This window comes from Heterodontus francisci, chromosome 25, assembly GCF_036365525.1.
Source record: "Heterodontus francisci isolate sHetFra1 chromosome 25, sHetFra1.hap1, whole genome shotgun sequence".
In the NCBI taxonomy this organism is placed as follows: domain Eukaryota; kingdom Metazoa; phylum Chordata; class Chondrichthyes; order Heterodontiformes; family Heterodontidae; genus Heterodontus; species Heterodontus francisci.
In genome coordinates this window covers 76,801,845-76,828,401 of record NC_090395.1, presented here as the reverse complement: position 1 = coordinate 76,828,401, position 26,557 = coordinate 76,801,845, and the positions used below count along the sequence as shown (strand labels likewise).

The 26,557-nt window shown below is 47.2% G+C and overlaps 1 pseudogene; it reads right to left on the bottom strand.

Annotated features, from left to right (window-relative positions):
- Positions 1–11,608: 11,608 nt before the first annotated feature.
- LOC137384140 (U5 spliceosomal RNA) lies at positions 11,609–11,698 on the bottom strand (annotated as a pseudogene).
- Positions 11,699–26,557: the final 14,859 nt, after the last annotated feature.

Sequence of the window (26,557 nt, the reverse complement as noted above, 5' to 3'; positions counted from 1 at the left end):
TCATTGTAAATTGCCCCTAGTGTAGGTAGGTGGTAGGGAATATGGGATTACTGCAGGGTTAGTATAAATGGGTGGTTGTTGGTCGGCACAGACTCGGTGGGCTGAAGGGCCTGTTTCAGTGCTGTATCTCTAAATTTAAAAAAAATTAAAAATTAAATTAAATTGCAAATATCGATGCACTCTCAGCGACCCCCTGCAAATATCAATACGTTCCTGGAGACCTCCCGTAAATATCAACACGCTCCAGGGAACCCCTGCATATATCGAAACACTCTGGGGAACCCCTATTCTTACTGTTACTGCAAAGGAAAGCCCTGCTATCACTGCAGAAAACCTTGTTTATCAGTTGACAAAACAGGAATGAGTAGCTGGTACACCAGCAAATACAGAAAATTATAGGAATCTGATAAGAGACAAATTAGAATGTAAGGACTTCACTGATCCATGGGATCCTCTTGTTCTCCTGCTAGACCATGAGGACAGTGTTTTAAAAACATTATTTCCTTCTTGGGTAAAATGCAAGAAAATGTAAAGGAACACTTCTCATCATCACAACCTTCACACCCTCCCACAACTCCACCCCTCCCCATCCTCACTTTTCATCTTCCTCTGTATCTTTGATTTGTTCTTCAGCTCTTCATTAAAACAGTCTGGCTGCTGGATGAAGATGCTTCACTATCATACAACATGTAATATTGAAGCCTTCGTTAAAATATGACACCTATGAACCTATTATGAATGTGACGCATAACCCTAATTAAATGATCACATCCATTTTCCGCACAGCCACATTTTTTCTTTTGTAACATTAATTACCACATAAGAGGCTTTAATGACTTGCCTCACCTCCAACTCTCTGGGAAAAGGTCAAACGATTAATATTTGTCATTAATCTTTTGAAATGTGGATAGACCACTGCCTTCATAATTCTGCCTTGCACCTCAACATAAAGAAAGGGCTGATAATGAGAATAAAACATTTATTTAACTGGAAACAGCAAACTTGCAGAGACCATTGCTTGCTGTTCGTTTACTGGTCTATTCTCCCCCTCCCCCGTTCCTCCCTTTGATGTATAGCACGGGCATCATCTGGAACACCATACGTGGTCTTTTAGCCTCATTATAAGAGCTTGCTTCTTTATTTCCATCACACAAATGCCAACTTTTGTGTTTTAGATAAACCCTACAGCAATGTTTCTGTGCCTGGGGAGGAGGAGTTAGAAACGGTTTTCACTTTCACCCGCTTACCTGTAAGGCAGAGAGACTTAACTCAGCCTGACAGACCAGAATGCCCAACGTCTAATAACAAATTCCACTTATTTAAGTCCTTAGCATGTGAAATGTCCCAATTTACTTTGAAAAAAGTAATAAGGCACTGAGCAGAGTTTTCGGAGGAAGAGTAGGTGAGGACCCATTGAAGGGCAGGGTTTAAGGAGGAAAGTGAGGAGAGATGGAACAAGGCAAAGGGCTTTGGAAGGTCAATCCAGGGTGGTGAGGTGTGATGATTGAAGTCTCTGCCAGTGCAGGAAAATATTCCTTTGCTGATCTTATGTGACATGATATATCTTTGTAACAATAGCTCTCAACATCTCTGGGTGAGGACAGTGGAAAGAACATCAGCTAGCGGCCCTGTTGCTGATCACTATCCAGTAACTGTTGGTTGTTAGGTGAGGATTAGATTAGGTTTGACGCTGATTCCAGTCCCTGGCTCACATTAAGGTGGAATAAGCACGATCACCTTCTGTGTTGTGTCACATGTGAAGAACAATCACTTTGTTGTCAGCAGCTGTGGAATCTAGGCCAAGGGTAGCCACCAGAGTCCATGTATGATCCAGAAACTGCCGCACCAGACTTCCCAGTAGTATGATCTGTTAGTGACTCTCAACATACTGTTGGAGATGCAATTTAGGAATATAAAATCAGTCCTTTTAATTTTTTTTTCATTCATTGGATGTGGGCATCGCTGGCAAGGCCAGCATTTATTGCCCATCCATGTTTTCAGTAATGCTTTCTTGGCACATGTAGTGTGTATTCTGGTGGTATTCTTAAAGGCTCCAGTTATATAGAGCCTCTCACTCAGTTGGCCCGTCCAATATTACATTACTACTGAAAATGTGCATAAAATGCAAAGTTAGAAGCAGTTGTCAGTAACTGCTTAAGTTTTGACATTATTGTACTATACATAGAGAGGCGTCTCCAACGCCTCCCTCCATGCCTGGACATGTACAAGTATGAGCTTGTTGTCTGATAGATTTCCTTCACCTCTTGTCTCCAAACTCTCTCCTTTGCACTCTTTTTTGTTTCCAATAGCTCAGTGCTGCTTTGACCTTCCCTGTTTCTCCTAAGCTCCAAGTACACTATCCCACACACTTGTCCCCTCTCAATACTGTGTGGAAGTCAAGACTCATTACACCATCTCCCACTCTGACTCAGGAGTTCATCTAATCTTCCTCCTATAATATGCAACTTTTAAAACTTGAGATCAGTGCCATCAAGCCACTACTTCTTGATTAAGTCTGTATTCCCTCCTACACTGTCCAAGCTCGATGATGTCCTGCACCGTAGAGCCAGGCCCTTAACTTGACTTTCTCAATTGTAGGAAGTGCCCAGAAACTCTGCTCCTATTCTTCAGTAAACCCGTTACGACTATGAAAGCCTTTCTTCACTGCCAATAGTGTCCATATTGCACTAGGGAATGACTATGCCCTGAATTCCAGAGTCAACAGCCGTATCCCAGCACCTACTGAAGGAGAAGATCCAAAAGAAATTCCATAAAAATATTTTTGTGATCAGCAACAGGGCCGCTAGCTGATGTTCTTTCCACTGTCCTCACCCAGAGATGTTGAGAGCTATTGTTGCAAAGATATATCATGTCACATAAGATCAGCAAAGGAACATTTTCCTGCACTGGCAGAGACTTCAATCATCACACCTCACCACCCTGGATGGCCCTTCCAAAGCCCTTTTTCCTTTGGAGAATTCATTTATGTTGCCCAGTGATTCAGTAGACAACTGCAGGATATTCTGAAGGGGGAGGGTGAACAGTCAGATGTCGTGGTGCACATTGATACCAACAACACAGGTGGAAAGAGGGATGAGGTCCTGCAACAAGAATTTAGGGAGCTAGGTAGTAGATTAAAAAGCAGGATCTCAAAGGTTCTAATCTCTGGATTACTCCCAGTTCCACCAGCTAGTGGGTATAGGAATAGGAGGATAGAGCAGATGAATGCGTGGCTGAAGAGATGGTGCAGGAGGGAGGGCTTTAGTTTCCTGGATCACTGGATCTGTTCTGGCGAAGGTGGGACCTGTACAAGTCGGATGGGTTGCACCTGAACTGGAACGGGACCAACATCCTTGCAGGGAGGTTTGCTAGTGCTGTTGCGGGGGGGGGGGGGGGGGGGGGATTTAAACTAATTTGGCAGGGGGATGGGATACAGAGTGGAGGTACAGTAGGGAGTGATGCAGAATCAAATATAGAAGAGAAATGAAGTCAGTCTGGAAGGCAGAGCAAATATAGACCTGTTAAGGCACAAGCGAATAATGCAAGGCTGGATTGCATCTATTTTAATGCAAGGAGTTTTACTAATAAGGCAGATGAATTGAGGGTGTTGATTAACACATAGGATTATGATATTATTGCTATCACAGACATATGGTTGAGGGAAGGGCAGGACTGGTAATTCAATAATCCAGGTTGAAATGCCATTTCAACACTCCCCCCTGCTCTCATGCTCACATCTCTGTCCTGGGATTGCTGCAGTGTTCCAGTGAACATCAACGCAAGCTCGAGGAACAGCATCTCATCTACCGATTAGGCACACTACAGCCTGCCGGACTGAACATTGAGTTCAATAATTTCAGAGCATGACAGCCCCCCACTTTACTTTCATTTTTAGTCATTTTTAGTTATTTTTTCTTCCTTTTTTTTGCATTCCTTTTTACATTTTTTACACATTTATTTCATTTCATCTTAGTTTGTTCAGTTTGCTTACACACTGTTTTTTTCAGGTTGTTTTTCTTCAGGTTTGCACTTGCTGCTGTTCAATATTCAGTATATTCACACCTAATCTGTACTAATGCTTTGTCTTTCAACACACCATTAACATATTGTTTGTCTTTGCTCCGTGACCTTTTGGTCAGCTATGTGGCCTGGTCCAATCTGCACCTTCTCCTTTGTTATCTCTTGCCCAACCCCCACCTCACTTGTTTATAATCTGTGACTTTTCTAATATTTGTCAGTTCCGAAGAAGGGTCACTGACCCGAAACGTTAACTCTGCTTCTCTTTCCACAGATGCTGCCAGACCTGCTGAGTGAATCCAGCATTTCTTGTTTTTGTATAGAATTTTCAGGCATGCCAGGGGAGTGGGTAAAAGAGGAGGTGGCATTGCACTGTTGATCAAGGAGTCAATTACTGCAGTAAGGAGGGATGATACCTTAAAAGGTTCCTCAAATGAGGCCATATGGGCAGAATTTAAAAACAAAAAGGGGGCAATCACTTGGCTGGGAGTGTACTACAGGCCTCCAAACAGGTCAGGGAGAGATAGAGGAACAGATATGTAGGCAAATCTCAGAGAGGTGTAAAAATAATAGGGTAATAATAGTAGGGGATTTCAACTTCCCCAATATCAACTGGGATAGTCTTAGTGCAAAAGGCTTAAAGGGGGCAGAATTCTTAAAGTGCATACAGGAGTGCTTTTTGAGCCAGTATGTAGAAAGTCCGACAAGAGAAGGGGCAGTACTGGACCTAATCCTAGGGAATGAAGCCGGACAAGTAGTCGAAGTGTCAGTAGGGGAGCATTTTGGGGATAGAGACCATAACTCTGTAAGATTTAAGGTAGTTATGGAAAAGGACAAAGATGGACCGGAAATAAAGATACTGAATTGGGGGAAGGCCGATTTCAATATGATAAAACAGGATCTGGCCAAAGTGGACTGGGAGCAGCTACTTGTAGGAAAGTCTACATCAGACCAGTGGGAGTCATTCAAAGAGGAAATAGTGACAGTTCAGGGCCAACATGTACCCATAAAGGTGAAGGGTAGGACTAACAAGTCCAAGAAACCCTGGATGTCAAGGGATATAGAGGATTGTATCAGGAAATAAAAGGTTTATGGCAGATTCAGAGTGCTGAAAACAGCGGAGGCCCTAGAGGAGTTCAGAATTTGTAGGGGGGTACTTAAAAAAGTAATTAGGAGAGCGAAGAGGGGACATGAAAAAACACTGGCGGGCAAGATAAAGAAATATCCCAAGATGTTTTCTAAGTATATTAAGGGTAAGGGGATAACCAGGGAAAGAGTAGGGCCCATTACGGACCCAAGTGGCAATCTGTGCGTGGAACCGGAGAACATAGGTGAGGTTTTAAATGAAAGCAAAATACTGCGGATGCTGGAAATCTGAAACAAAAACAAGAAATGCTGGATTCACTCAGCAGGTCTGGCAGCATCTGTGGAAAGAGAAGCAGAGTTAACGTTTCGGGTCAGTGAGTCGGGAGTTCCGAAGAAGGGTCACTGACCCGAAACGTTAACTCTGCTTCTCTTTCCACAGATGCTGCCAGACCTGCTGAGTGAATCCAGCATTTCTTGTTTTTGTTTGAGGTTTTAAATGATTACTTTTCATCTGTGTTCACTATGGAGAAGGACGATGTAGGTGTAGTGATCAGGGAGGGGGATTGTGATATACTTGAACATATTAGCATTGAAAGGGAGCAAGTATTAGCTGCTTTAGTGGGTTTAAAAGTGGATAAACCTCCAGGCCCAGATGAGATGTATCCCAGGCTATTAGGTGGGGCAAGGAAGGAGATAGCAGGGGCTCTGACATAAATTTTCAAATCCTCTCTGGCCACAGGAGAGGTACCAGAGGACTGGAGGACAGTGAATGTGGTACCATTATTCAAGAAGGATAGCAGGGATAAACCAGGTAATTACAGGCCGGTGAGTCTAACATCAGTAGTTGGGGAACTATTGGAAAAAATTCTGAAGGACAGGATTGATCTGCACATGGAGAGTCAGGGATTAATCAGGGATAGTCAGTATGGCTTTGTCAGGGGGAGATCATGTCTAACAAACTTGATTGAATTTTTCATGGAGGTGACTAGATGTGTAGATGAGGGTAAAGCAGTTGATGTAGTCTACATGGAATTCAGTAAGGCTTTTGATAAGGTCCCGCATGGGAGATTGGTTAAGAGATTAACAGCACATGGGATCCAGGGCAATTTGGCAAAATGGATCCAAAATTGGCTTAGTGGCAGGAGACAGAGGGTAATGGTCGAGTGTTGTTTTTGTGAGTGGAAGCCTGTGACCAGTGGTGTACCACAGGGATCGATGCTGGGACCCTTGCTGTTTGTAGTGTACATTAATGATTTAAATGTGAATACAGGAGGTATGATCAGTAAGTTTGCAGATGACATGAACATTGGTGGTGTTGTAAATATTGAGGAGGAAAGCCTTAGATTACAGGACGATATAGATGGGTTGGTCAGATGGGCAGAGCAGTGGCAAGTGGAATTTATTCCTGAGAAGTGTGAGGTGATGCATTTTGGGAAGACTAGTAAAGCAAGGGAATATACAATGGATGGTAGGACCCTAGGAAGTACAGAGGGTCAAAGGGACCTTGGTGTACTTGTCCATAGATCACTGAAGGCAGCAGCACAGGTAGATAAGGCAGTTACAAAGGCATATGGGATACTTGCCTTTATTAGCTGAGGCATAGAATATAAGAGCAGGGAGGTTAGGATGGAGTTGCATAAAACACTAGTTAGGCCACAGCTGGAGTACTGTGTACAATTCTGGTCACCACACTATAGGAAGGATGTGATTGCACTGGAGAGGGTGCAGAGGAGATTCACCAAGATGTTGCCTGGGCTGGAGCATTTCAGCTATGAAGAGAGGCTGGAAAGGCTCGGGTTGTTTTCCTTGGAGCAGAGAAGGCTGAGGGGAGACATCATTGAGATGTACAAGATTATGAGGGGCATTGATACGTTAGATAGGAAGAAACTTTTTCCCTTAGTGGAGGGGTCAATAACCAGGGGGCATAGATTTAAGGTAAGGGGCAGGAGGCTTAGAGGGGATTTGAGGAAAAAATATTCACCCAGAGGATGGTTGGAATCTGGAACACACTGCCTGAAGGGGTGGTAGAGGCAGGAACCCTGACAACATTTAAGAAGTATTTAGGTGAGCACTTGAAACGCCATAGCATACAAGGCGATGAGCCAAGTGCTGGAAAATGGGATTAGAATAGATAGTGCTTGATGACAGGCACAGACACAATGGGCTGAAGGGCCTGTTTCTGTGTTGCATAACTCTATAACTCTAATAGAAAACTTTTTGACCATTAACATGTGAAAACCTTCTCTCCAGAGTCTTTCCACTCCCTTTAATTTCTCCCCCTGCTATTGGGAATTCTGACTCTTGCTGTTCTTCAGTTAGTTTAGTTTTAGTTTAGAGATACAGCACTGAAACAGGCCCTTCGGCCCACCGAGTCTGTGCCGACCATCAACCACCCATTTATACTAATCCTACACTAATCCCATATTTCTACCACATCCCCACCTGTCCCTATATTTCCCTACCACCTACCTATACTGGGGGCAATTTATAATGGCCAATTTACCTACCAACCTGCAAGTCTTTTGGCTGTGGGAGGAAACCAGAGCACCCGGAGGAAACCCACGCAGACACAGGGAGAACTTGCAAACTCCACACAGGCAGTACCCAGAATTGAACCCGGGTCGCTGGAGCTGTGAGGCTGCGGTGCTAACCACTGCGCCACTGTGCCGCCCTAAGTGCTATCAATGCTGGCAGCAATCCAGCACTTTGGCTCAACCAGTGCCCACACTGGTGAAGTTCAGCTGCATTTGCCTGAGCTTAAGGCTGAGGCATATTTTTGCAGCAGAGTAGAGTGAGTATGTAACCCCATTTGTTTTTTAAAAGCAGGGCTACAAAAAATTGTTCAAAACTCTGAGTGTTTCTCTCCACGGTAGGTAGATGGGTTACCGTCAGGGGAAGGAGAGGGAACCAGCAGGCAGTGAGGGATCCCCTGTGGCAGTTTCCCTCAACAACAGGTATACAGTTTTGGATACTGTTGCGAGGAACGACTTACCAGGGGTAAGCAATGGGGTACAGGTATCTGGCACAGAGTCTGTCCCTGTTGCTCAGAAGGGAAGGGGGAAGAGGAGCAGAGCATTAGTCATTGGGGACTCCATAGTTAGGGGAACAGATAGCAGGTTCTGTGGGAACGAGAGAGACTCATGGTTGGTGTGTTGCCTCCCAGGTGCCAGGGTTCGTGATGTCTCGGATCGTGTTTTTGGGATCCTTAAGGGGGAGGGGGAGGGGGAGCAGCCCCAAGTCGTGGTCCACATAGGCACCAACGACATAGGTAGGAAGAGAGATGGGGATTTAAGGCAGAAATTCAGGGAGCTTGGGTGGAAGCTTAGAGCGAGAACAAACAGAGTTGTTATCTCTGGGTTGTTGCCCGTGCCACGTGCTAGCGAAGCGAGGAACAGGGAGAGAGAGGAGTTGAACACGTGGCTGCAGGGATGGTGTAGCAGGGAGGGTTTTGGTTTCCTGGATAATTGGGGCTCTTTCTGGGGCAGGTGGGACCTCTACAAACAGGATGGTCTTCACCTGAACCAGAGGGGTACCAATATCCTGGGGGGGGAGATGTGCTAGTGCTCTTCGGGGAGATTTAAACTAATTCAGCAGGGGAATGGGAACCTAAATTGTAGTTCCAGTGTACAGGATGTTGAGAGTAGTGAGGTCAGGGATAAGGTTACAAGGATGCAAGAGGGCACTGGCAAGCAAGAACTTGGTTTAAAGTGTGTCTACTTCAACGCCAGGAGCATCCGGAATAAGGTGGGTGAGCTTGCAGCATGGGTTGGTACCTGGGATCTCGATGTTGTGGCCATTTCGGAGACATGGGTAGAGCAGGGGCAGGAATGGATGTTGCAGGTTCCAGGATTTCGATGTTTCAGTGAGAACAGAGAAGATGGTAAAAGAGGGGGGGGTGTGGCATTGTTAATCAAGGAGAGTATTACAGCGGCAGAAAGGACGTTTGAGGACTCGTCCACTGAGGTAGTATGGGCCGAGGTTAGAAACAGGAGAGGTGAGGTCACCCTGTTGGGAGTTTTCTATAGACCTCCGAATAGTTCCAGAGATGTAGAGGAAAGGATAGCGAAGATGATTCTCAACAGGAGCGAGAGTAACAGGGTAGTTGTTATGGGGGACTTTAACTTTCCAAATATTGACTGGACATACTATAGTTCGAGTACTTTAGATGGGTCAGTTTTTGTCCAGTGTGTGCAGGAGGGTTTTCTGACACAGTATGTAGACAGGCCAACCAGGGGCGATGCCACATTGGATTTGGTACTGGGTAATGAACCCGGCCAGGTGTTAGATTTAGATGTAGGTGAGCACTTTGGTGATAGTGATCACAATTCGGTTAGGTTTACCTTAGCGATGGGCAGGGACAGGTATATACCGCAGGGCAAGAATTATAGCTGGGGGAAAGGAAATTATGATGCGATTAGGCAAGATTTAGGATGTGTAGGATGGGGAAGGAAACTACAGGGGATGGGGACTATCGAAATGTGGAGCTTATTCAAGGAGCAGCTACTGCGTGTCCTTGATAAGTATGTACCTGTGAGGCAGGGAGGAAGTTGTCGAGCGAGGGAGCCGTGGTTTACTAAAGAAGTTGAAGCGCTTGTCAAGAGGAAGAAGAAGGCTTATGTTAGGATGAGACGTGAAGGCTCAGTTAGGGCGCTTGAGAGTTACAAGCTAGCCAGGAAGGATCTAAAGGGAGAGCTAAGAAGAGCAAGGAGAGGACACGAGAAGTCATTGGCGGATAGGATCAAGGAAAACCCTAAGGCTTTCTATAGGTATATCAGGAATAAAAGAATGACTAGAGTTAGATTAGGGCCAATCAAGGATAGTAGTGGGAAGTTGTGTGTGGAATCAGAGGAGATAGGGGAAGCGTTAAATGAATATTTTGCGTCAGTATTTACAGTAGAGAAAGAAAATGTTGTCGAGGAGAATACTGAGATTCAGGCTACGAGGCTAGATGGGATTGAGGTTCACAAGGAGGAGGTGTTAGCAATTTTGGAAAGTGTGAAAATAGATAAGTCCCCTGTGCCAGATGGGATTTATCCTAGGATTCTCTGGGAAGCCAGGGAGGAGATTGCAGAGCCTTTGTCCTTGATCTTTATGTCGTCATTGTCGACAGGAATAGTGCCGGAAGACTGGAGGATAGCAAATGTTGTCCCCTTGTTCAAGAAGGGGAGTGGAGACAGCCCTGGTAATTATAGACCTGTGAGCCTTACTTCGGTTGTGGGTAAAATGTTGGAAAAGGTTATAAGAGACAGGATTTATAATCATCTTGAAAAGAATAAGTTCATTAGCGATAGTCAGCACAGTTTTGTGAAGGGTAGGTCGTGCCTCACAAACCTTATTGAGTTTTTCGAAAAGGTGACCAAACAGGTGGATGAGGGTAAAGCAGTGGATGTGGTGTATATGGATTTCAGTAAGGCGTTTGATAAGGTTCCCCACGGTAGGCTATTGCAGAAAATACGGAAGTATGGGGTTGAAGGTGATTTAGAGCTTTGGATCAGAAATTGGCTAGCTGAAAGAAGACAGAGGGTGGTGGTTGATGGCAAATGTTCATCCTGGAGTTTAGTTACTAGTGGTGTACCGCAAGGATCTGTTTTGGGGCCACTGCTGTTTGTCATTTTTATAAATGACCTGGAAGAGGGTGTAGAATGGTGGGTTAGTAAATTTGCGGATGACACGAAGGTCGGTGGAGTTGTGGATAGTGCCGAAGGATGTTGTAGGGTACAGAGGGACACAGATAGGCTGCAGAGCTGGGCTGAGAGATGGCAAATGGAGTTTAATGCGGAAAAGTGTGAGGTGATTCACTTTGGAAGGAGTAACAGGAATGCAGAGTACTGGGCTAATGGGAAGATTCTTGGTAGTGTAAATGAGCAGAGAGATCTTGGTGTCCAGTTACATAAATCCCTGAAAGTTGCCACCCAGGTTAATAGGGCTGTTAAGAAGGCATATGGTGTGTTAGCTTTTATTAGTAGGGGGATCGAGTTTCGGAGCCACGAGGTCATGCTGCAGCTGTACAAAACTCTGGTGAGACCGCACCTGGAGTATTGCGTGCAGTTCTGGTCACCGCATTATAGGAAGGATGTGGAAGCTTTGGAAAGGGTGCAGAGGAGACTTACTAGGATGTTGCCTGGTATGGAGGGAAGGTCTTACGAGGAAAGGCTGAGGGACTTGAGGTTGTTTTTGTTGGAGAGAAGGAGGAGGAGAGGTGACTTAATAGAGACATATAAGATAATCAGAGGGTTAGATAGGGTGGATAGTGAGAGTCGTTTTCCTCGGATGGTGATGGGAAACACGAGGGGACATAGCTTTAAGTTGAGGGGTGATAGATATAGGTCAGAGGTAGTTTCTTTACTCAGAGAGTAGTAGGGGCGTGGAACGCCCTGCCTGCAACAGTAGTAGACTCGCCAACTTTAAGGGCATTTAAGTGGTCAGTGGATAGACATATGGATGAAAATGGAATAGTGTAGGTCAGATGGTTTCACAGGTCGGCGCAACATCGAGGGCCGAAGGGCCTGTACTGCGCTGTAATGTTCTAATGTTCTAATGGAAATCTTTAGTAAAAGGCGAAAGATTTATACGATCTGAAGAAAAACCAGAGTAAGACCCCATTTTTTCTTTTTTTTTTCTGTATTCACCTTTCTCCAGTCTGTCTCCCCAGTTGCTGCAGTTTCCACTCTCCACTCTCCACTCTGCAGTTGCTGCAGGACAGGTGCAGCTGCTCCCTCTGATTGCTGGCAGGAAGTGCTCCAAAGTGCCCAGCCAATCCCAGTGCTGTACCTGTCCTGGGAGTGTTTGATGGGGACAGTGTGGAGGGAGCTTTACTCTGTATCTAACCCCCATTTTTTTTTTTTACCCCGTGCTGTACCCGCCCTGGAAGTGTTTAATGGGACAGTGTAGAGGGAGCTTTACTCTATATCTAACCTGTGCTGTACCTGTCCTGGGAGTGTTTGATGGGGACAGTGTAGAGGGAGCTTTATTCTATAGCTTACTTCTGTTGTACCTGCTCTAGGAGTGTTTGATAGATTCCATTCCCTCATGCTATAATCTCTCCTGTTGATGAATGTAAAATTCATCAAAAAATATTAAGGACCAAAAAAATGAAAATGAAAGCTTCATGTACTGCTGAGCAGAGCCAATGGAATAATCACTGTGTGTTTTGCTAAGTTGCACATCAGCTTTGTTGGGATATGGATTTTGCAGGGGTGCAGCAATACAGGAAAATAGTTAATGCGTTATACAGCTTCAAGCAATTTTGTTCTGATTTTGGACCAGTGTATGTGTTGGGTCCGTACTGTATGGCATGCAGTATGGAGCAATCCCAGGCACAGAACAGGAGCTTCATTTTTACATCATTGAATGTGTCTGAGTGGTCTCTAGACATCTATCTCATACTGCTGCTGTAGCTGCTGGAGCTCTTCACATGGGACAGAGCAGATCGAGTGAAAAGCTGTAGTTTAAGAACAGGATCTATCTCACTCGTTATGTACTTGAGAAGCGTAAAATGTTATTAAATGGATACAATTTCCAAATCCAGAACCATTTCCTATTTTTTCGACAATCGCATTCAGTTTTGTTCTCAGTAAATTTTAAAGTGTATAATCCTGTTAAGTGTGTAAGCCTGGCCCGTGTCACACACTGAACCTGGAACCTGGAATGCACTTCACTCTACTGTACTCTCTTCCCTCTACCTCTTCCTCTGCTGATCACAGACAATAATGAGAAATATACTGTAAACTTTGCTTGCCTTTCCAATTCCCTACTCCTCCTTTCGCGCCAAAAAACACTGTGGTTTGATTTTGGTTGGTGCCTGTTTTTGGGTTGAGACTCTGTGATGTGCGACCACCATGTGCTTGAATGGATTGGCCTGAGGAACGATGGAAATTGGTCCCTGGACCTCACCAACATCCACGGTGCAAGTTGCTGGCACTGATCGCATCCCTCACGTAGATTTCCCGAGTGAAGACATCCTGCCCAACTGTCAGTGACCTCTGGGTACAGCCCAGGAGGGGGAATTGGAGAGAGTTACGGGGGACGGGGGAGATTCAAGACAGCGATGGAGGTATTGAAGACATTCGTGGGGGGTATTGGAAAGAGTGATGGGTGGAATGGGGTGATGATGACACCTGTGAAGTTGAGGGCACTCTGAACAATCCTGAGTTCAGTGTCTGCTCCTCCCATCACCAACAAATTTCTCAATGGGGTCATTTAACAAGTCTTAGGCCTCCTAATTTTCATTGTTGAAGGGACTAAATGCCTGGTTTAGCCATCCACCTGGGATGCCCAAATAAATAGCCCCCATGAATATAGCAGCGGAAACAATCCCTGGGTAGCACAGTGGCGCAGTTAGGGTGGCACCGCAGCCTCACAGCTGCAGCGACCCAGGTTCGGTTCTGGGCACTGCCTGTGCGGCGTTTGCAAGTTCTGTGACCGCGTGGGTTTCCAATGGATGCTCCGGTTTCCTCCCACAGCCAAAGACTTGCAGGTTGATAGGTAAATTGGCCTTTGTAAATTACCCCTAGTGTCGGTAGGTGGTAGGAGAATGGTGGGGATGTGGTAGGAATATGGGATTGATGTAGGATTAGTATAAATGGGTGGTTGATGGTCGGCACAGACTCGGTGGGCCGAAGGGCCTGTTTCAGTGCTGTATCTCTAAATAAATAAATAGATTCCTTTTCCACAGATGCTTCACACACTCGTCAAGTGACCAGTGTTCCTGTTACTCTGAAATGAGTCGGATTCCCACCTGATATCACGACACATGTTTAAACTCATCAGATAATCAGCAGCAATAAGAATCCTGGATGATTTTTCCTAATCCAGAGATATTGAGATCCATTCCAGCACCTCTACCAGGGCCTCTGCGATTATAAGCTAATCAGCTCCGGCCAACAGTCAAACCTGGGGCCTTCTGTCTCCTTAAGGGCTATTGATACACTCTGGAGGGTACCAAGGAATAATGAATGGATACTGATTTAAGAATTAATGAACAGAAACAGTGACTATAACTTTTCAATTGCTACTGTTAAAACAAAGCTCCCAATAAGGATATAGGAAAAACAAAAATCCTGGTGCATTTTGTGATTTAAAAAAATTGTCTATGTCTTTATCATGGTAATAGACACTACAATAGACTGTAATAAACAGAGCTCGACGGGGAGGAGCAGGCGGCCCGAGTGCCCATGAGGCGGTCGTCAAGGCTCAGGGTCTCAATCCGGCCTGGGTCGGCCTTCCGCCGTCACAGCTGGGAGCTGGGAAAGAAGCTCCACCGTCAGCTGGATGGCGACCATGAGCGCAGAGTCAGCCTGGAGGACGCCGACATCGAGGAGGCTGTGCAAGCTGTGGGCTGGCCCGCTCGACAGGGTTGCGACCCCCGCCGGACACCTCCCCCCTCCCCCCCTCACAACCCCTTCCCCCCACTCCCCCTTCCCTTGCACCCTCTTCCCCCTCCCCCCCTCCTCCTCACACCCGTCTCCACTTCCCTCTCCCTCCATGAAAGCGCACAGTTTACTTGTAAGGGTCCCTGCTCAGGAATAGGTGCAAACAACCCCACTGCCTTGTGGGCATCTCGGGAGAGACCAAGGCTAAGGGAGTAAACCCTAACAGAAACTCCAGAGCAGAACCCCGAAGACGGTCATATGTCACCTCTGGCATGTTTCCGGCAGTTTCTGCAGCCATACATCGTGCTCTGCACTCCTTTGGACCTCACTGGGAAGGCCGAGAGGGGGGTTTTGATGCTTGGGCAACTCACAACCTCCATACATCCACCCAGGCATACACCATGGAGAGGTCACTCCATAGTCGCCTCACAGCGACCAAAACAATAAGGAAGGCAGCAGTTACGGGTTATAAGTCCAGCTCAATTGGCGTAGAGATTGGGCGCCATGGGTTGCCTTTGTCGGTACCGCCCACCTCAAACCTGGCAGCCCACGGTCAGAAAAGTTCTGTCCTGCCACAGTCCACATGCTTCAATGGGTGCTTGGAGCTCAGGGTCATTACCCGACAAGTGGACTGTAACACTGCACCAAACGGCACAACAAAAAAAGGAAAGAAGGTACCAGCCCTTCGTTTTGCAAGCTGGAACGTTAGAACAATGTGTCCTGGCCTATCAGAAGACCTTACACAAATCAACAATTCTCAGAAGACCACCATCATTGAGCTCAGTAGACTCAATGTAGACATTGCAGCACTTCAGGAGACACGCCTCCCTGCGAGCAGATCTCTAAGAGAGCAAGACTACACCTTCTTCTGGCAGGGTAGGGATCCTGAAGAACCAAGACAGCATGGAGTGGGCTTCACCATCAGAAACTCTTTGCTCAGCATGATAGAGCCACCTTCAAATGGCTGGGAATGCATACTGTCCATCCGACTGCTCACCGCCTCTGGTCCAGTACACTTACTCAGCATCTATGCTCCAACACTCTGCTCCCCATCTGAAGTTAAAGACCAGGAACTCCATAATATCATTAGTAGCATTCCTAATACCGAACATTTGTTCCTGCTGGGGGACTTTAATTCTAAGGTTGGGGCCGACCATGACTCATGGCCCTCCTGCCTTGGGCGCTATGGCATTGGAAGGATGAATGAGAACGGGCAGAGACTGCTGGAGTTGTGTACCTATCACAACCTCTGTATCACCAAATCGTTCTTTCATACTAAACCCTGTCACCAGGTTTCATGGAGACACCCAAGATCATGTCATTGGCACCAGCTGGACCTCATCATCACAAGGCGAGCCTCTATAAACAGTGTCCAAATCACACGCAGCTTCCACAGTGTGGACTGCGACACCGACCACTCCCTGCTGTGCAGCAAAGTTAGACTCAAACCAAAGAAGCTACATCACTCCAAGCAGAAGGGCCGCCCGCGCATCAACACGAACAGAATTTCTTATCCACAGCTGTTAAATAAGTTTCTAAATTCACTTGAAAAAGCCTTTCAAAACACTCCTACAGGGCATGCAGAAACCAAGTGGGCCCACATCAGAGACGCCATCTATGACTCAGCAATGACCACCTTTGGCAAACGCGTGAAGCAGAATGCAGACTGTTTTCAATCTCACTTTGAAGAGCTGGAACCTGTCATAGCTGCTAAGCGCATTGCACTGTTGAACTACAAGAAAGCCCCCAGCGAGTTAACATCCGTAGCACTTAAAGCAGCCGGACGCGCTGCACAAAGAACAGCCAGGCGCTGTGCAAATGACTACTGGCAACACCAATGCAGTCGTATTCAGCTGGCCTCCGACACTGGAAACATCAGAGGCATTAAGATGGCATTAAGAGAGCTTTTGGGCCAACCATCAGGAAGATCGCCCCCCTCAAATCTAAATCAGGGGACACAATCACTGACCAACGCAAGCAAATGGACCGCAGGGTGGAGCACTACCTAGAACTGTACTCCAGGGAAAATGTTGTCACTGCGACCAACTTCAATGCAACCCAGTCTCTGCCAGTCATGGATGAGCTGGATGTACAGCCAACAAAATTGGAACTCAGTGATGCCATTGATTCTCTAGCCAGCGGAAAAGTCCCTGGGATGGACGGCATTACCCCTGAAATAATCAAGAGTGCCAAGCCTGCTATACTCTTAGCACTACATGAACTGCTTTGCCTGTGCTGGGACGAGGGAGCAGTACCACAGGACATGGGCGATGCCAATATCATCACCCTCTATAAGAACAAGGGTGACCGCGGTGACTGCAACAACTACCGTGGAATCTCCCTGCTCAGCATAATGGGGAAAGTCTTCACTCGAGTCGTTTTAAACAGACTCCAGAAGCTGGCCGAGCGTGTCTACCCTGAGGCACAGTGTGACTTTCGAGCAGAGCGATCCACCGTTGACATGCTGTTCTCCCTTCGCCAGCTACAGGAGAAATGCCGCGAACAACAGATGCCCCTCTACGTTGCTTTCATTGATCTCACCAAAGCCTTTGACCTCGTCAGCAGACGTGGTCTCTTCAGACTACTAGAAAAGATCGGATGTCCACCAAAGCTACTAAGTATCATCATCTCATTCCATGACAATATGAAAGGCACAATTCAGCATAGCGACGCCTCATCAGACTCTTTTCCTATCCTGAGTGATGTGAAACAGGGCTGTGTTCTCGCACCTACACTGTTTGGGATCTTCTTCTCCCTGCTGCTCTCACATGCGTTCAAGTCTTGAGAAGAAGGAATTTTCCTCCACACAAGATCAGGGGGCAGGTTGTTCAACCTTGCCCGTCTTCAAGTGAAGACCAAAGTACGGAAAGTCCTCATCAGGGAACTCCTCTTTGCTGAAAATGCTGCATTAACATCCCACACAGAAGAGTGTTTGCAGAGACTCATCGACAGGATTGCGGCTGCCTGCAATGAATTTGGCCTAAACATCAGCCTCAAGAAAACGAACATCATGGGGCAGGATGTCAGAAATGCTCCATCCATCAATATCGGCGACCATGCTCTGGAAGTGGTTCAAGAGTTCACCTACCTAGGCTCAACTATCACCAGTAACCTGTCTCTAGATGCAGAAATCAACAAGCGCATGGGAAAGGCGTCCGTTGCTATGTCCAGACTGGCCAAGAGAGTGTGGGAAAATGGCGCACTGACACGGAACACAAAAGTCCGAGTGTATCAAGCCTGTGTCCTCAGTACCTTGCTCTACGGCAGCGAGGCCTGGACAACGTATGTCAGCCAAGAGCGACGTCTCAATTCATTCCATCTTCGCTGCCTCCGGAGAAGCTTTGGCATCAGGTGGCAGGACCGTATCTCCAACACAGAAGTCCTCGAGGCGGCCAACATCCCCAGCATATACACCCTACTGAGCCAGCGGCGCTTGAGATGGCTTGGCCATGTGAGTCGCATGGAAGATGGCAGGATCCCCAAGGACGCATTGTACAGCGAGCTCGCCACTGGTATCAGACCCACCGGCCGTCCATGTCGCCGCTTTAAAGACGTCTGCAAACGCGACATGAAATCCTGTGACATTGACCACAAGTCCTGGGAGTCAGTTGCCAGTGATTGCCCGAGCTGGCGGGCAGCCATCAAGGCGGGGCTAAAGAGTGGTGAATCGAAGAGACTTAGCAGTTGGCAGGAAAAAAAACAGAAGTGCAAGGAGAGAGCCAACTGTGTAACAACCCCGACAACCAATTTTATCTGCAGTGCCTGTGGAAGAGTCTGTCACTCTAGTATTGGCCTTTATAGCCACTCCAGACGCTGCTTCACAAACCACTGACCACCTCCAGGCGCTTACCCATTGTCTCTCGAGACAAGGAGGCCAAAGAAGAAGGGCTATTGACAAGAAACTTAACTGGACTCGTCATATAAACAATGCGGCTACAAGAGCAGGTCAGAGGCTGGGAATTCTTTGGCGAGTAACTCACCTCCTGACTCCCCAAAGCCTGTCCACCATCTACAACGCACAAGTCAGGAGTGTGATGGAATACTCTCCACTTGCCTGGATGGGTGCAGCTCCAACAACACTCAAGAAGCTCGACACCATCCAGGACAAAGCAGCCCACTTGATTGGCCCCCAATACACCACCTTCAACATTTATTTCCCCATCACTGACACACAGTGGCAGCAGTGTGTCCCATCTGCAAGATGCACTGCAGTAACTCACCAAGACTCCTTCAACAGCACCTTCCAAGCCCATGACCTCTACCACCTCGAAGGACAAGGCTAACAGACACAAGGAAACACCACCACCTGCAACTTCCCTCCAAGTCACACACCATCCTGACTTGGAACTATATCGCTGTTTCTTCACTGTCACTGAGTCAAAATCCTGGAACTCCCTTCCTAACAGCACTGTGGGTGTACCTACCCCACATGGACTGCAGCGGTTCAAGAAGGCAGCTCACCACCACCTTCTCAAGAGCAAATAGGGATGGGCAATAAATGCTGGCTTTGCCACCGCCACCCACACCCTCAGAAAGAATTTTTGAAAAATTACATCCTATCTCACAACAGAATCATTGGTGAGGTCTGCACTGCTGTTAAAGTTTCTTTTCTATGGGATTTTTGATGGGTATGTTTTCCCTCCTGTTTCTACTCCTTTCCTTCATCCATCTGTTGAGACAACCTGTGGCCGAAGGGGTAGGCACACAACCCCACTCCCCCACCCCATCACCCAGAGCTCCTTGTAAGCAATCACAGAATGCCAGAGACAACCCAGGAATGACCTTCTACCCTGACTTCCATTCCTTCTGTTGATAACAAGCTATTGTTTGGTACCTCACTGCTTGACAGCTCAGTGCAGACGCAGAGGAAAGTGGGTTTGGGACCCTACTGCACACATCAGCAGTTGTCAACAACTGGATAATTGTATCCCGAGACACTGCACAGTGTTTCAGATAAGATGCTACCCTGGTGGTCTCAGAGAGCAGCCTGCATGTTGTGGACATTCTTCCCTCATGGAACAGGAGCATCTTTGTGCTTGCAACTATCCAACTGTGACTCTCTGCTGGCTGGACAGGAGTATCCAAACAGTGCTGGCCAGTCATGGAGATCTACAAAAGCTCAAAACAACACAACCACAATGCACAGACGTGCAGCAGGAGGAAGCTGCAGGGAGAATGGAAATGGGAACAGGATGCCTGTGGAGGTTCGTTAGGTTTGGAGTGATGATGAGGGAGGGATGTGTGAGGGAATGATGGGTGAGGGAGTGATGTCATAGAGTCATTTACAGTACAGAAGGAGGCCATTTGGTCCATCGAGTCCATGCCGGCTCTCCACTGAGCTATGCTGTCAGTCCTACTTTCCGGCTCGATCCCTGTAGCCCTGCAAGTCTACTTCTCTCAGATGGCCATCCAACATCCTCTTGAAGTCACTGATTGTCTCTGCTTCCACCATCCTTGTCGACAGTGAGTTCCAGGTCATTATCAGTCACTGCGTGAAAAGTGCTTCCTCATATTTACCCTGCATCTTTTGCCCAAAACTTTCAATCTGTGTCCCCTAGTCCTTGTACCATTTATCAATGGGAACCTTGTCTAACTTATCTAAACCTGTCATAATCTTGTACATTTCTATTAAATCTCCCCTCAATCTCCTTAGTTCTGAGGGGAACAAACCCAGCTTTTCCAACCTAACTTTGTAACTGAAATCCCCCATCCCTGTAACCATTCTGGTAAATCTCCTCTGCACCCTCTCAAGGACCCTCACATCCTTCTTGAAGTGTGGTGACCAGAACGGGACACAATACTCTAGTTGAGGCCTAACAAGAGCTTCATATAGGTTTGAAATGTGTGAGGGAGGGATGTGTGAGGGAGGGATGTGCGAGGGAGAGATGGGTGAGGGAGGGATGTGTAAGGAAGTGATGTGTGAGGGAGTGATGTGTGAGGGAGGGATGTGTGAGGGAGTGTTGGGTGAGGGAGGGATATGTGAGGGAGGGATATGTGAGGGAGTGATATGTGAGGGAGTGATGGGTGAGGGAGGGATGTGAGAGGGAGGGATGTGTGAGGGTGTGATGGGTGGGGGTGTGATGTGTGAGGGAATGATGTGTGAGGGAGGGATGTGTGAGGGAGTGATGTGTGAGGGAGTGATGTGTGAGGGAGGGGTGGATGGGGGCATGATGTGTGAGGGAGTGATGTGTGAGGGAGGGATATGTGAGGGAGGGATGTGCGAGGGAGTGATGGATGAGGGAGGGATGTGTGAGGGAGGGACGTGTGAGGGAGTGTTGGTGGGGGAGGGATGTGTGAGGGTGTGATGGATGAGGGCATGATGTGTGAGGGAGTGATGTGTGAGGGAGGGATGTGCGAGGGAGTGTTGGGTGAGGGAGGGATGTGTGAGGGAGTGATGGGTGAGGGAGTGATGGGTGAGGGAGGGATGCGTGAGGGAGGGATGCCTGAGGGAGTGTTGGGTGAGGGAGGGATGCATGAGGGAGTGTTGGGTGAAGGAGAGATGTGTGAGGGAGTGATAGGTGAGGGAGTGTTGGGTGAAGGAGAGATGTGTGAGGGAGTGATAGGTGAGGGAGGGATGCATGAGGGAGTGTTGGGTGAAGGAGAGATGTGTGAGGGAGTGATAGGTGAGGGAGTGATGGATGAGGGAGTGATGTGTGAGGGAGTGATGGGTGAGGGAGGGATGTGTGAGGGAGTGTTGGGTGAGGGAGTGTTGGGTGAGGGAGTGATGTGTGAGGGAGTGATGGGTGAGGGAGTGATGGGTGAGGGAGTGATGGGTGAGGGAGTGTTGTGTGAGGGAGTTATGTGTGAGGGAGGGATGCATGAGGGAGTGTTGATGAGGGAGGGATGCATGAGGGAGTGTTGGGTGAAGGAGAGATGTGTGTGGGAGTGATGGGTGAAGGAGTGATGGATGAGGGAGTGATGTGTGAGGGAGTGATGGGCGAGGGAGGGTTGTGTGAGGGAGTGTTGGGTGAAGGAGGGATGTGTGAGGGAGTGTTGGACAAGGGAGGGATGCGTGAGGGAGTGTTGGACAAGGGAGGGATGCATGAGGGAGTGTTGGGTGAGGGAGGGATGTGTGAGGGAGTGTTGGGTGAAGGAGGGATGTGTGAGGGAGTGATGGGTGAGGGAGTGATGGGTGAGGGAGGGATGTGTGAGGGAGTGTTGGGTGAGGGAGTGATGTGTGAGGGAGTGATGGGTGAGGGAGTGATGGGTGAGGGAGGGATGCGTGAGGGAGGGATGCCTGAGGGAGGGATGCCTGAGGGAGTGTTGGGTGAAGGAGGGATGTGTGAGGGAGTGTTGGGTGAAGGAGGGATGTGTGAGGGAGTGTTGGGTGAAGGAGAGATGTGTGAGGGAGTGATAGGTGAGGGAGTGATGGATGAAGGTTTTCTTTTCTCTCTTTAGGTTGACTGGTAGCTGCTCAGTTTCCACTTCTGACCAAACGTTTCATCAGAACATAAAAAGCTAAAGCAATGCCAGGAACTATGACTCTATGACTCTAACTGCCAGGTAGCAAGGAATTTTCTAGCATGTGGGAGTAGGTGGGAGCACCCTAGCTGTGGCCCTGGTTTTGCAGAGTCCTGCTGTTGTCAAGTAAAACAGGGACCAAAGTTTGACTGAGCAGATCTTGGTAGAATCATGCATGGAGGTCCCAGGCTAGGGAATCTCAATATTCCCACTAGGATATGATAGCCCACAAACCTATGTGATTTTCTGCAGTTTTTTTCCTGAATCTCCAGCTTTGTCCACGCTCTGATTTTATACTAATTTGCAGTAGCAGATTGGAGAGATTTTGTTTCTCTTCCTCCCATAATAAATCAATTCTGTCTCCCATGTTGTTGCTGGAAATAGCATTTCACATTGTCTGTAGCTGAAGAATGATCCTCCTCTTTAATATAATACTGTAGTCAATGTGGATCGGCTCCGATCCAGGGGTTAATGAGAATTCCAGTGCATGACGAGCATTGCCAAGCATTGAGAAGTTATGCTGTGTGAGCATTTGATGGTGTGTTTTGGGCACCTCAGTGTTTGCTTTGGCCAAAGATGGAGCCAAGTCCTGTAACAGACGTGTGGTGGAGTGTCTCCATAGCACGCTTGCAGTTTCTGATTCTAATTAGGCTGTGTGATTGTGGGAGCCCTCCCTGTCCACTGGCAACATTTTCTGCATGGCTAGAGGGTAGTTCAGATGTGCCTGTTCTCCCAGCTTATTCTGGGACTGCTGTGGGTGTGAGTGGGTTATTGAATGTGACCCTGTAAAGCTGTGATTAGTGTAGGTATTCACATCCACAAACCAGTCTGATTTTCCCAGCATTTACTTCTTCAATTTATTGAAAATCTTCCAATTGTTCGAATCTTACCTGCCAGTTTTCAAGAAGGAAAAACATTTTTCTTGTTTAGATTCCTTCCTCCCTTCCGGTCAGGTCATTCTCCAGGCAGAAGGCATCAAAGCCTCAGCTCTCTCTGCAACACCGGACCTTGAGAACAGCTCAGCTGAATCTCTCTCTCTGTCTCTCTCTCTCACACACACACATCAGCTGAGACTCAGGGCTCATGCAAAAGCTTGCATTTCTAGAGCACCTTTCACAACCACCAGATGTCCCAAAGCACTTTACAGCCAATGGACTATTGTAATGTAGGAAACACAGCAGCCAGTTTGCACACAGTAAGCTCCCACAAACACCAGTGTGATAATGACCATTATGATCTGTTTTTGTGATGTTGATTGAGGGGTTAACATTGACCAGGACACCAGGGAGAACTCCCCTGCTCTTCTTCAAAATAGTGCCAAACGATCTTTTACATCCACCCCTTGAAAGGGCAGACTGGGCCTCAGTTTAAGTGCCTCCGACTGAGCCATGGTTGACAATGGGTAGCACTCTTGCCGTGAAGCCAGAAGATTTACGTTCACATTTCAGTACTTGAGCATAAGCTGACAATGCATGAGATTCTGTGGGAGCGCTGCACTGTTGGATTTTGTCAGCTTTTGGATAAGATTGTAAACTGAAGTTCTGTCGGCCTTTCTAAGTGGAGCTTAACAATCGAACGGAACTATTTGAAGAAGAGCAGAACAGTTTTCCTGGTATCCTGTTCAGCACTCCGCCCTCAAACAACACCTCAAGAAACATCAAAAATATAGTGCCTTTCAAATAATAAAATGTCCCAAGGTGCTCCAGATGGGTGTAATCAAAGAAAAGACAGGTTACTCTGTTAATTTTGCCACCTGTGGGATCTGCTGGGCACCAATTGGCTGTCATTGTCCGTATGCAACTTCAGTAACTCCATTTCCAATCATTGCTTGTAAAGAACTTTGCAATGTCCTGAGGAGGTGATAAGGAGCTACATTATGCAGGTTCTTTCTTTGGGAGTCTGATCAATTCCTCTTACCTGCAACAAAGGTCCAGCAAGGAATTCAACATTCAAGGCTATGGGCTAAGTGCTGGCAAATGGGATTAGGTAGACAGGTCAGGTGTCTTTATTGCATCGGTGCAGACTCGATGGGCCGAAGGGCCTCTTCTGCACTGTATTATTCTGTGATTCTGTGATTCTGGGAGTTGAGAGACTGGGCACAGTTCCCTCAAGGCCAACTGAGTGGCATAGACCTGAAGGTGTCACATTTGATTGCACTTCTGCACTCAGTTGATCTGTGTCAGCCAGGATTGGGGGCGTTATAATCAGATCCGGAACCACAAGGCAAGGGCGAGGGGAAGTTAGTCAGGATTTCCATTCCAGATCACTATTCACTGACCAGCTTTTCTGTGGTTGTTGGGACATAGAATCAGGAAGAGCTATGGTAAGGCTAAATTTGAATAGCCTGATAACACATGCAATCTGCTCTCACAAGTAAAGAATAGTTCTTTGGTTGAGATATCGTCAGAACAGGAGGAGGCCATTCAGCCCCTCAAGCCTGTTCTGCCATTCAATCAGATCCTGGCTGTTCTGTATCTCAACTCTACTTACTTTACACCATATCTCTTGATACCCTTACCCAACAAAAATCTATCAATCTCAGCCTTGAAGGCTCTAATTGACCCTTAACATCTATAGCCTTTTGCAGAGAGAGTTCCAGATTTACACCACCCTTAGTGTGAAGAAGTGTTTCCAGATTTCACTCCTAAACAACCTCATTCTAATTCTAAGATTAGGTCCCCTCATTCTAGATACCCCCACCAGAGGAAATAGTTTCTCTGGCTTTGTCGGATTGAATTTTTGAATACAAAGTCTGTGGCTTTTGAATGCGTGACCCATCACTATGATGCTGCAGTTGGCTGGAAAATTAACATTCAGCACTACAGTGTACTTTGCTGTCCTCTTTCCTGAGACAATCAATGCAAGACACAGCTAGCCCCTTGTAAACTCATACTGACCCATTGGATTAAACCACAGCCCGTTATACAGAAGCCCTGAATGAAAGATAACAGTGAAACATGGAAATCAAACCCAATTATTTGTAACACTCAATGTACAAAACACTTCAACTCATTGACGGCCTGTACCCAGGACACATGGCCCACAGCTCACTACTGCATAGTTTAGAAATTGAATCATTTCCTAATGGAAAATATATGTGTTTTAGTGGAGCAACTGTTTATTGTAGTTTCTGTTGTGAGAGGGTGAATTGTTAAATAGAGCATGAGACAAGGAATCGCAAAGTTCTCCTCTGCATTTCTAGTTTACAGAATCCTGAATGATGTAAGGAGGTAATATGGGAAACAAGATTCGTAACTCACCGAGCATGCAAGAACTCACTGAACACAACATATCCAGCAGAACATTCCTGGGAGACCTGGAGTATCCTAAATACCAAGGATACATAGAATATCCTGGAATACATATTATGTCCCAGGATAGAACAACAACAGCAACAACAACTTACATCTATATAACACCTTTAACATAGCAAAAAGTCCAAAGGCACTTCACTGGAGCATTACAGAGTCACAGGGCTGGATTTTATTCTGGTGATGGAGGTCCTGGCGGTGGGCTGGAAGGAAGGGGAAGATCCCACCCCTGCCCTCTGTCGACCCCCGTTGCTATCTCACGGCGAGCAGCAAACTAACTACCTGCTGTCGGGGATGTTGTCCCTTTAAGGGACAACCTCCCACCACTCAGGCCTTCTGGCCAATCAGAAGGCCAGCAGCTCAGTCATATCAGCAGTGCCACCAGGAATGGTGGCCACTGCTGGTACTGCAGGAAACCCTGCAGTCCTGAAGAGAGGAGAAGACCCCAGGAGAGGTGAGTGGGGTCGGGGTCACCAGGGCCATTCAGGCAGGCTCCAACAACGGGGGTGGGGTTGGTGAGGGTGGGTGGTCTTCCCAAAGGAGGGACACCCCAACCCCTACTCATGACAGCAGGCCCCTCCGCCTTCAATAAAATTGAGGTGGAGGTGGGAAGAGGCGCTTAAGTGGTCAATAATTGGCCACTTAGTACTGAGTGCTCAAAGAGGTGGGTTTTAAGAAGCATCTCAAAGGAGGAGAGAGAGGTAGAGAGTGGAGAGGTGTAAGGAGGTATTTCCAGAGCTTGGGGCCCAGACAGCTGAGGACACAGCCACCAATGGCAGAGCAATTAAAATCAGGGATGCTCAAGAGGTCAGAATTAGAGGAGTGTGGAAATCTTGGAGGGTTGTGGGGCGACAGGAAGTTACAGAGAGAGGGAGAAGTGAGACCATGAGGAATTTGAAAACAGAGGATGAGAATTTTAAAATTGAGGCGTTGCTGGACCAGGAGTCAATGTAGGTCAGTGAGGATAGGGGGTGATGGGTGAACAGGTCTTGATGCGAGATAGGATATGGGCAGCAGAGTTTTGGATAATCTTCAGTTTATGGAAGGTGAAAGATGGGAGGCTGGCCAGGAAAACATTACAGGATTCTTGTATGATGCTAGGATACCTGTGATACCTCAGGAAATGTGAGGTGCCCAAACTACAAAAGATTCTTGCAAGCATTTTTTGACCTGTATATCCTTGTGTTGCCTGCCTGGCAGTCGGAAGTGCATTTACGAATATAAGGGGACAATAAAACCTTGCAGTTTTTTTTTTATTCATTCATGGGATGTGGGCGTCGCTGGCCAGGCCAGCATTTATTGCCCATCCCT